Genomic DNA, 12653 nt, shown 5'->3' on the forward strand with positions numbered 1-12653 from the left:
ACACCTCTGGGATAATGTATTTAAGAAGGGGTGGAAGCTGTGTAACAGCAGCCAGGAGAAAGGAGTGAGAATATCTGAGAGAAATTGCCCTGCAGACACCAAGGTTGGTGGAGAAGGACGGGGAGGAAGTGCTGCAGACACTGGAGCAGAGATTCCCTTGCAGCCCAGGGTGAAGACCATGGAGGTGCAGGATAGATCAGTTATCCACCTGCAGCCCATGAAGGACCCCTTGCTGGAGGAGGTGGATGCCTGAAGGAGGCTGTGACCCCATGGGAAGCCCACACTGCAGCAACCTCCTGGCAGGACCTGTGGCCCCATAGAGAGAGGAGCCCATGGTGGAGTAGCTTTGCTGGCAGGACTTGTGACCCTCTGGAGAAGCCACACTGGAGCAGTTCAGAATTGTTGCCTGTGGGAAGGACTCATGTTGGAGAAGTTCATGGAGACTGTCTCCTGTGGGAGGGACCCCACACTGGAGCAGAAGAGTGTGAGGATCCTCCCTCTGGGGCTGGAGGAGCAGCACAGACAAGTGTGATGAAGAATCTCAGGCCCCATTCCCTGTTCCTCTTTACTGCTGCAAGGGAGGAGGGAGAGAAAATGAGGAATGAAATAAGGCCCAGGAGGAAGGGAGGAGTGTGAGAAAGATATTCTAGGATTTGGGTTTACATTTCATTATCCTTTGCTTTAATTTCACTGGTAGCAAAATAACGAATTTTTCTGCAGTTGAATCTGTTTTGCCTCTAACTGTACTTGGGGAATGATCCCCCCATCCTTATCTTGACCCACAAGCTTTTTGCTGTATTTTTTATTCCCCTGTCCAGCTGAGGAGGGGTGATGGAGCTACTTTGGTGAGCACCTAGAGGCCAGCCAGCATCAAACTACCACAGATACCAAGAGAGCATGGTCTGAAAGAGAGCACAGTCAAAAATAAACTTGGCACTCAAGATACATTTGGAACTTAGCATGCCAAAATCAAGTGGTGACAATCAGTTAGTAGGCTTGGAGTAGGAGTTTTGGGGTTTTTTTGCAGAAAACCTCCCAAACATCTTCCTCGGGTTCAGGGACCAGCTAGGCCAGCACTTTAATACTACACCAGCTCTATACATTTTTGACACGCAACTGTTCATGTGCTCAACATTTGTTTTTTCAATTGTCCTATACCTTTATGATTCATTACCTCATTGCTCACCATCTACATCTGATATAATATACAGCATTATATGCGTTTGTACTGTTTCACAAATCTCCTCAGCTCCCCTATAAGGCACCAAAATTCACCTGCTACCTATCCCACAGCCACATACATAACCTCGCCTCCCACCTGTCCTACACGTAATCCTATAGTGTTGCACAGCCTTCCCAGTTAAACCAGATCATTATGCAACCATTCGAAGTCTACTTTACCTACAGATCACATGGGTGACCCCATAATACACAGCTCTCAAGAATATGGTTATCTCAGAATTTGGATAGGAATATGCCATGGCCTGAAAAAAAAAAAAAAATCTGAATCAACCCTCCTTCCATCTAAAAAATTTCCCAAGTCCTATGGCAACTAGCCCTGCTAAAAATTTGTCCCCATCCTTCTTATAGGCCCCTTTTAAGTACTGAAATGCCGCAACATTTATTATAACACTTATGATAGCAATTTATATTGATTCCAGTAATTAATAATATAGCCTGGTAATTAGTCTTGTGTTAATTATTAATCAATATTATATGTATTATAATAATTAACATTATTTTTTGTAATAAGTAATAATAAATGATAGTCGAGCTGTATCTCTGCTCCATAAATTCCATAGGGATGTGTGCGAGATGATGCTGAACCCAGTGTTGTTCCCATCCAAAATAGACCATGATAGTTACAAGTCCAGAGAAATGACACAAAGGAAGCAGCACTCTCTCAGGCAGCAGCATCTTACACTTCCCTGGAGAAGCTGGCATGACTGAAAGGAGAAGCAGCTTTTTCTTACAACATATTTGACATACTCCTAACCTTCAAAAACATTCAGGATTGGATTTTGGCTCCCTTGCTCATGCTGAGTCATACCAATGGGGTTACTCAGGACATTAGACTACTAAATATGATCAGGAGTATCAGATTCTGTGGGCTGAAATTCTCTGGGATTGGTCTCTGGCCAAAAGTGAGTCCATTTTCCTCTACCTAAATCTTTCAGCTACCTACGTATTGTGAGGGCAAAATCTGAACCAAGAATTATGCTCAATTTTCCCTAAATCCCTCAAACATTAAGAGGAAAAAACAACGCCACCACCAAAACAACCAACCAAGCCCCAAACATACAGCAGTCCTCATTCTTCAGTCCTTTCTTTTTAAATTACTGCAATCCTCCCACCTCACCCAGTATTCAAATGCCAAGAAGAGCACATCTACAATTCTGTATTAAGAAAAAGGAAAAAAAAAGGGTTGAATTCTGACAGAGCTCTGATTGATTGAAAACCAGCTACTTTTAATGCATAGTGAAAGTGTTTCATTAGGGCTGAGTGAATGGATTTAGATGCACTGAGCATGAATGCTTGTCCATTTTTTAATAAATAAATGTGCTTTGTGCAATTAACTGTTTAAGCACTCACACTTCCATTTCTATTTCATCTTAGCTTTAGTCACTTCAAGCAATATCAATATTAACTTGATTGTGCAGCACACACATAATATTTTCTCTTCCAAGTTTCTATCCTGAACCTAGCATTAAATACTTCTCAAGCAGGCATACTAAAGTTGATGGAGGAACTTTTAACTTTTCCATTACAGATTTTTTCAAATTACTATTATTTAACTGTGCAAATGTAATGTTGCATTAACAAAAGGCTTAGTGGTTTTTTACTGTAATAGAAATTGTATTGGAAACACAGTTGGCCATGCAAATTTTGCAGGGTTTACTTAAGAGAATGAGCATTCCTGAAATTGCAAGAGAGCTTGGTAAAGTGAGCAGGAGGCAAGAGCCACAGATTACCCAAAAGTGGCTTTTCTGTGTGTTTTAGTGTCCTGTCCTGTATGCCTGTCTCTGACGTCTGTATATTACTACTTGTTTTATTGAGTGTTCTGTCTGTGGGTTTCCTGGCTTTGGACTGGTGCATCCATGATAAATAGTTCATTTCAGTGTGATTTAGAAGAGCGTTGTGGCATGTGCTGCATGTGATCTTGGGAAAGGGGATGGGAGGAGATGTTCTCTCTGCAAGAAATACTCATTTGTCATGTGGTTCTGTGAAACCCACTACCATCCAAGGTCAAGGACTGCAGTGTCCAGAAATGTGAGTTCTCTTAGAAGGGATGCAAGGGTCTCAAGATCATGATAAATAGTCTCACACCTGATTAAGCTCCTTTGTGTAGACTGAGAAAACAGCATTTGTGCTTCTCATTTACATTCAGCCAGACATTCAAGAGAAGACAACTCTACTCAAACCCCACTTTCCACCTGTTCTTTCCTTTCTGCCACTTCATACTCCTCATCTATATTCCCACCTTTTCCCTCTCTCAGCTTTTTGCCTCCCACCACTACCCTTCCCATCTCTTTTCTTCTCTACTGTCCTCCTGTGAAACTCATCAAATAAGGCAGTGTCTTTTCGAGGCTTCTTGAAGGGGAAGGTTTTCCATCAGGGTTTCCACAAGACTCCAAGCCGAAAGTAGCTTTTTTATCAAATAAATGCCAGGCCAGCAACTATGGAAGGTTGCATATGACTACATAGCAATTCCCTAAGATGAAAATCCACAGAAATAGTCAGCCAATGAGATAGCAAAAGCATTCAAGGAGCGGTGGGAAGAAGGAGGAGATGGAAAGAACCCTCATTTAATTCTAACAACCATGCAATGACGCAGCAGGGACTGAACTGAGAACTCTTGGAGACAAAATGTGTTGCATGAACTGGTACAGCACAAATGGCTGAGTTTTTCTAGCAGAAGCCTTAGCAGACCCACCTCCTTTACAAGTTGGGTCACATTAAAGGATACGTCACAAAAAAGCATTTGCCAGCAGTATACATTCACACATTGGCGTTGTCGCATAATTAGAACATAAAATAAATGGCATAACAGATGCTATCAGCATGTCTACCACACTGTATCCATGGTGCCAACTCCTTCTCCAAGGGGAGCCTCACCCAGGCCACGCTGAGAAAGCCTGAAACACGGGCATGGAGAAACCAGCCTTTATGGAAATACACACACACAAAGTTCTGCAGAAAGGGCCTCCACTCTTTCAACATTTGTAAGATTTTACGGGAAATCTGCAAGTGTGAATGACAACAAGAAGAAGAAAATTGGCTAGCACCCAGGGGAAAAAAAAACACTCAAAAAACCCAAACTTTGGCAGATAATTTTTTGAGTTGTCATGTTTTTTGTGGGAAAAGAGTCAGCTCTTTCAAGCTGGGAATAAAAATAATAATTCTGTTCAGCTCCTTTGAGCAGCAGGGAATTCACAATCCAAAGGGAGAGACGGTTACACCACAAAACCCCTTGCCATAGCCAGTACTAACTGGCTTTCTCAGAGGCACAAGGAATCCCTCAACACTACAGAGGGCCTTTTAAGAAGTGTTTTTGCAGCCCCCTGGTCTTTAAATCTCCACCAGAGCTTGGCAGCGCAGACCTTTCTCTCTCCTCCTGGGACTCAGGGCGCAGGCAGTTCCCCCAGGCAGTACTCTACCAAAGATCTTTCCTTGACATAGCACCCAGCTTCCCTAGTGCACACCCCACTCTTCCCAGAAGCAGCCTGTTATCCCAGCTGTTGCTTCTCAGGTCTTTAGTCACAGCTGGGGGCCTTGTGCTTCCCTCCATTAACTCTCTGTGCCCGCAGGGGAGGAGCTGCTGGATGCTGCAGCCCAGTTCCTTGACCCATTGTCCCAGTAAGTCAAGCTTTGGGCTCCCCAGCTGGTACTTCCATCTTCAGGCTATGGCTTGTTGACTTTGCTAGATAAATTGTGGATTGATTTCAGAGACAGAACTGCCTTATGCCTAGGCACCCCTGAAATTTGTCCTTTGTTGTTTAGGCAAAGCAGGAAAGAAAATTGTAGCCATTTGCTGCCTGTGCCTCGCTGACTGAGCTCCAGCACATCCCCCTGACACAAGAAGGTCCCAAAGAAATGACTATCGAGTCTGTACCTATCACCCAAATGAGATATGGGAGGCAAATGACATCAGTCTCTGTCTGCAGAGCTGACCTGCACATAGTTGAACAGTGTGACATTTTCTAGACAGAAATACAGAAAAGCAGCATATTTTTTTATGGGTTTTTTATGATTTATTTTTTTTTTTTATGTCAGGGCATCCATACTCAGCAGTCTAGAAGGCAGCTGGAGCTTGAGCCATGTGAGCATTCCCATTGCAAGAGTCTCCTTGCAACGTTTCACAACATCCTAAAAATATGAATTCCCAGGCTTTTGTTTTTCAGACCTAGTCTCCTGCACAAGGGTGTATTTTTTTAGATTTTATTTTTATTTTTGAAAGCTTGAGCAAGCAAGGGTTTGGCTGTCTAAGATATTTGAGACTGAGGGAATGCTTTGTGATTAGTGGAAGAAACAATTTGTTCCTTTTTTTTAACAGTTCCAGTGCAGAAATTACTGCGGATAGAGACTTGAAAGATAAATAATATGAGGCAAGATTTGTAGGAAGTGGGAATATCTTTTATTAAAGTGAAAAATATAGCTAAAACAGCAAAAGAAAACAGGCTTTCCAGGCATATGGGCTTGCATGCCCAGAAGTGTATCCTGACTTAAAACTATATGATTCAAATAACTGCTAGTACTTCTTCCTACAAATTTCCCCTCATTTATTTCTTTAACCTATCCTAGCAGAAGTATCAGTGCAACATGGAAGGGAAGTCAAGTCTGTGAGGACATTACTCAGAAAAGCAGAAAACATGCAGACATGGTTGCACTGAGGGGGTCTTCCTTCAGCTAAAACACAGGTTCCAGAAGACACTTCTTGGTATGAGAGACATAAAAATGCTTGAGTTTCAGTAACGTGCAGAGAGTAATCTTTGTGTACGCAGGGCTCCACACATTTCTGCGAGTCACTGCAGATCGGCTCTCAAGCCAAATAAAAGCAGTTGAAAGGCTCTCAGTGGCCTCTGATCCAGGACCCCTCTACAGTAAAGTCACTAGGTCATCGCTTTCCCTTGCCTGCCCTGTATTGAGTGTCTGTGTACCTTCCCCTGCCACTGTTGATCACTTGTGCTGCAGGGGTGATACAGAGCCCTTATGAGACCAAGGCCTGCAGAGATACATGCTCTGCAAAAGGATGCTAAGAAAGTATTTCGAGCTGCGGACAGCAGGTGCAAAGACAGACAAACACACAGCACTTTGGCCAGAGAAGAGCCTACAGCCCACCTACTATTTCAAAAAATTGTCTGTGATGCACTTGCAGACTCTCGCTCAATGAAAAACACGAGGCGACAGTTTTAAGTTTGCCACTACCTGATCTCTGCTAGCCTTTGCAGGGTTAATAATCTTTGCCATTAGCTTCCTTTTTGAAGCAGGATTTCTTTTCTGTAGCTATTTTATCAGACAGAGGATGATCAGGAGGTTAAAAACCACATTATTAGCATTAATGACTATTATTATTTATACCCTTGTACAAGCTGCACAAGTCTAGGCAAAGAGACAGTCCATTTCCCCAAAGAGCTCACAAATCTTGTTTATGATAAGGAATCACAGACCATGTATCAATATAGGGGAGGAGAGGAGAGCAGGGAATAAGGAGAACAACTGTATTAAACAAAAACCTCTTCTGCAGCTTAGGGAAGATGCTATCTCCAGGGGCCTACTTGATCAGCCAGAAAATATGGATCTGGGGTTTTTCTCCACAACAACACTTTCCAGTATACCAGAGTATTCTGTGGTGTTTATTTTTGCCCTTCCCTCTCCCTAGCAACTTAATCATCTATGCACCAAAGTCCATGACAATTATACACAAGAGGCAGTATCCAGGATGAGAGAAATTACTGATTTTTGTACACTTCTCTTCACCTGTCAATCAGGAGTTCATTGTTACTATTTTACAAGTGGGGAAACTGAGGCATGTAATGGTGCAAGAGCTTTCCATAAGATCACCTATTTTATATCCACAAAGAGCCCTGAAATGGATCCTTAAGGGGTGCTTCTCATTGCGAAGATCCATTTCTTCTCCAAGTAGAAGGATTTCTTTATTTCCACAAGCAGAAGCATTTTATTACCGAAAGAACAGCATCCCTGCTACAGTTTTTCCCAGCTACAGCAAAGTCAACAAATATTGTGAACTAATGAGACCAGCACACTTTTCTCTTTTAAGTAGACTCAGAAGTTAGCATCTCGGAGGGGAAGGGAAGGGCAGTCCAATGGTAAATGCAGTTTCCACTGACTTGGAAAACTTTATTTTACTATACTGTTGCTGGGCCCAAACATTCAGAATGCTATTGCATTTAGTTATATATTATAGTGGAAGTTCCATGAGGTGCTAGAAATTTTGAAATGTAGATTCCAAGTCCTTCCTTGCTCACAAATTTTTTGGATCTGTTTAGTCATTCAGGGAGTTTGGATCAAGCTTTGTTTTTTCATTGGTTAAAATGGTGAAAATAGAGCGCAGTGATGAGAGTATTCTGAAAAACCATTAAGATATTCATGGTGAACAAGGAATTGGAAAATATATAAAAATGCATTTAATCTGTACAGCTTTTCCCTCTAAGTGCAGAGTTTCATTTCAATAAGTGCCCTGGAGAGGTTATGCCTTGCAAGCATCTTGTAAAACTGAGATTGCTGCATTGCATCCCCAGTGATCTCAGGGCAAATGCAAGACTGAACAATGACTCCGTATCTGACTGCACATGATTCCACCTCCCCGACAACTTCACTTGAGAAATCAATGAAGCAAAATACAGCGTATTTTGGGGCTGTATGGGAAGCAGGTTGCTTGTACTTTGACACTTAGAATACAAGACTCTAATAGAACCATCCTTCAACTTAAGCAGAAGAGATTTGCTACTGAAGGCAGAAGGTGACTATGGTTGCCATGAAACTGTCTGTGGTCACAGTCATAAGAAGGTCATAGCAGAGATATTCGTAGTTAGCTACTAAATTTATTCAACACTCTCAGGCTCGGTTTAGATGGACTGGTTACCCCAAGGTCAAAATTCTCTGTGGTGCAGAGTGTAAACTTATAAATGCAAGCTGGGGTGTTGACCAGGCACATATTTCAGAGTCCCCAGCACTTTGTTTGCCTGAACATGCTTGGTGAGTTGCTTGGGTCAACAAGCAACTTGGGTTTATGCAATCATCCAGTTGGCACTATGCATGCCAGTGACAGGGACAGGATACAAATGTGGTGCAAGGTCTTTGGTCTCAGCACCAGTTTTGTAGCAGTGCAGATATAGCTTCAGTTTAGCTTTTTAATCTCTTGTTTCCCACTCCTAGTAATAAGAATGTTCTCTACCAGGCTACTGTCAGAAAAGTAGATCTGGAAATCACATTGTTCTGGAGCTTGCTTCAGTATTAATGAGCGCAGCTAGAATTAAAAAAGAGAAAATACTGCTCCAAGTTACATCAGGAACTTACTTAAAGGCTCTTTTTGCTCCTTTCCAGATGCTTTTCTTTTGCCAAATGGAGCCTATCTGAATTGGGAAGTCTGATTCTTCATGGACAGCTCCTGGGTAGAGTTATGAAGGTAGTGTACACCTCTGCAAAGGAAAGCTTGTGGTTTTTTTTCACAGAGAAGATCCAGACTAGTACCATAATCAATATAATAGAGATTCTAATGGAGTTGCCAAGAACAAATGCACAAAAGGTTTCTCTGGGCCTCAGTGATACATGCGGTCTTTGCAGCCCAACATCAGTGAATGAAGGATGCCATGTCCTAGAAAATGCACTAATGTATGCTTTATGGCATCTTTGCTGTGCTACCAGCTACAGGTCAAGGGACACTGATCTTCTAGCAATAGAGAAAAAAGATATTCCAAAGACTTAATCAGTCTTTCCTCTGCCCTCTGCCCTGAGCAGCTTGGTTTGTTTCTCATTGCACAGGTACCTTGGCAATGACAGCTGCACATAAGACCCTTATTCTGTGGCTTTTGCCTTCACATTTTGCAAGGGGCTTATCTGAAAACTGTCTTGTAGAGGAAGGCAGGCAAAAGAGGCCATCTGCACCTTCAACTGTCAGGCTGTTGAAGACAGGGACAGGAAAGGTGCAGATTTAGATGGCAGCTGCCCAGACAAGCAGCAGATGAGTGAGGAACTGATATTGGAAAATTATACAATGAAAATAGCAAAAAAATTAGAAAATAGACCATAACTTCAAAAGAAAAGGAATCTTAACAAGCTAATGGTCTCTTATGTTGGGCATTACCTTGAATCTCTATGGTTATTCTCCAAATGGATTCTAAATTTAGAGAAGACTCTTAGATTTCCTTTCTTCTTGTTCTTTTCTAGGGATTATGAGCTGAAAAGTCTGACATCTTTCCAGTGACCTCTGCAGTTGTTAGATTTTGGATTTCCCCATGCTTCCCTGCCTATGCCTGATGAATAAGTAGCTCCTCAGGTCCAACAACCCTATGGAGGGTGGTTAATACCAACACTTAGAGCATTGCCATACTGCTGACAATGATCACCTTGCATTCCCAGGCTGCTACTTCCCCCATGGAAGTCAGTCTCACTTGAGTGACAGAGAGCTTCCAGCTTTTGGGTGACTCCTTTGTTGTCTGAACTTTGTGAAACCAGGTGGCAGAAACAGGATTATTCTTATTCAGAAACTCTTGTCAGGAGCAAGCCTGTGACCTTGCACCCCAGTGAGCACTGATCTTATGCTATGGGATGTGTTGATTAATTGTAGATGGTCAAAGTCACATGTAAGCTATTTATCACAGTCATCATTAGGTGTCATAAGGGACCTGTAAGAGGCCTGGTTAAGAGGGATTGCTCCCATTTTTCTTTAGCTTTCATCATGTTCTAGTGCCAGCAAGGCCCCCTGGTTGGATTAACCTCTCCTTTGCTAAGGCTTTACAAAATAGAGGGCCAAACTCAAGATCTAGGTACAGGGAAATATCGTAGCACACCCATGGTTAGTGCCAGAGTCAGCAGCAGGACTCAAGTCATCTGAGCTCTGATAGCAACCCAGCAAAGGCACTGCTGGTGCCTGCTCTCCTCATGAGTCAAAACTTTAAAATGAGGATAGAGTCCTTGTGCCAGTGACACAACAACTGAATGAGCACCAGAAGGGTACCTGTACATCTACTTTTTCACTCCTGAGTTCTGGATGCTGTCACTTGTGCTTTGTTGGCATGAGCTTTGGGCCATGGATTAATATGTTGTCATATCTTGGGGAGAGAGGTCTATTCCCTGCCAAATTTAAAAATATATTAAAAAAAATTATTGGAATTTCTAAAACTCCGTGAAATTCAGGGGTTTGTAAGGAGAAATGTAACACTGAGGAGTAAGAAGGAGGAGGAAAAAATGAGAAACAGAAAGATAATTGCCTAATGTGCACCTTTAATGAAGTAAAACATATTCTCCCCACAAAGGGCCCATAAGAGAAAAAAATAAGATTCTTCCTATGCACCTTCAATCTAAAACTGAATTATCTGTGGCAATTGGATCTGCAGCCTCACATGAGAGGGTCTTACAAAGAGGAAGGGATATTATAGGACTACTGTCTGCAAACACACCCAATTAATTCAAGAGCATCGTTTTTTTATTTATATAGCACCATAGGGGTATGCAATGCTTTACAGATGATTAGGGGCTATAAAAGTTTAGAGAAAAGATGAATCAGAAAACAAGGAGCTGGCAACCAACTGGAGTAAAAGCTCTGACTAAAAGCTCTCACCGTGGTGTTTATGGTTTGTTTGTTGTGGTTGTTTGTTTGTGTTACTGTCGTTTTAAGTCTCAAGGAGTGGTTCTTGGCACTAATCCTATGTTACAGGGAGATAGAGACCATGTAACATGATTGTTGGGCCTGTTCCAAGGATGCAAAGTTAGAAAACACACTCATTAAAACAGGTCTGAAGAAACAAAACAGGAACACGAACAACAAGGAGCAGAGAGATAAATTTGTGATAAAAACTGTAAGACATTCCTGAGAGTTCAATGCTTTGGTAAATTGTTGGAGGAAACAGAGACTTTGTATGCCCAGAACCAACTGCCCGAGGCTCCAGTAAAATTGGTGTTATGCTCCTAGGCTGAGACAGGCATGCATAAAGCACATCCTGTCAATTGTGTTCTGCATTTGTGGCTCAGGGATACTCTTGGATCCTCACTTGTATTTTAGCTGGCATGAGAGCAACCAGGAGCAGAAAGCGTCTTTGCACAAGCAAAAAAGCATGTGACTTGAGATCCCAGATATATAGAGGTCTTATTAATGGGGTCTAGACAGACTTTTGTGCTGCAGCACTAAAATATTTTAGGAACAGCTGGACCTTAAATCTACACAGAAGCTGTACAATAAGAACATAGCAGCTTTCAAAAAAAACATATACTTTTCTCATAGAAGCATATGACACCTTGGCTTTCTTAATGGCACGAAGCCAGGATTTAAAATGTGTTTTAATGTATCAGTTATGATCTGAAAGTAGATAGACCTTTAAAAGTTTGTTATTGTTGTTTGTTGAGTGTTTTGTTTGGGGTTTGGTTTTTTTGGGTTGGGGTTCTTATTAGTTTGGTATTGGTTTTGGTTTTTTTTTTTTTTATGAGACATGGGAAGTTTTTTTATTTATTTTGTTTAAACAGGAAAGTTATTTGAAAAGTCTGTTAATTTTATCTTCCCTCTAGCATTTACCATCCATCACTGTTATCAAAATTTTCACTGAGAAAATAGTGCTATGAAGTAAAAAATAGAAAGTATTAAAATATTTTTTTTTCTAACTAGGAAATTATACATGTATAAACAATTTCATTGAAAATCTAAACTGAAATATTATACTTATTTTTTTGGTAGGTTGAAGGGGGGAAATGGGTCCTTCCCCCATGCTTCCAAGCAATTTTGGCTTTCAAAGTTTCAGAATTGGTTGCCCCCAGCCTCTGCTTTTTCCACCATTTCTGGAGTAGTTTCTGAATTATTTTTTTTCAGTTCTTGACAAGAAGATAAGCTTTTTAGTGCTATTGTCCAACAGCTATGACAAGTGACGACTGGCCACCCAAAGCTTACAGACTAGAACTAGCACATTCTAAAAGATGGCCTCTGGACTGAAGTTTGCTGTTTTGAAAAAATATTAAAAAATCCTACCAGTATCTCTGACCTTCAAGCAACTATCCTCTAAGCCAGTTTTATTTATAGAAAATTATGCATGGATCATCTCTATCTTTCTATTGAGATGCTAATGCCTGTTTAAACCTATCTTATGTTATTACATTTTATTTCTTGTTCCTGCACAAAATAAAGTACTTTGCTACTGATTTTGCTGCATCTACACTAAGGAAAGTTGTATTGCGGTAACTAGTCCAATATGTTGTAGGACAGATTGAAAGATTTTGGGTTGAAGCCTCTGGTAAAGCCATTAATTTTGTGGAGGAAGGGAAAAGAATTGAGAAAATGCTACATTTTTTGCTTAGAACAGTACTTTTGTGTGTGCGGGTGTGTTTGTGTTATTCAAATAATAAAAAATCAGCCCCAACAAACATCCTGCCTAACCTTTTCCCAGCCTTCCCTTTAAACAATGCTAAATGCTGTCCTTCAGTGGCCC

Source organism: Motacilla alba, chromosome 1, assembly GCF_015832195.1.
Source record: "Motacilla alba alba isolate MOTALB_02 chromosome 1, Motacilla_alba_V1.0_pri, whole genome shotgun sequence".
NCBI lineage: Eukaryota > Metazoa > Chordata > Aves > Passeriformes > Motacillidae > Motacilla > Motacilla alba.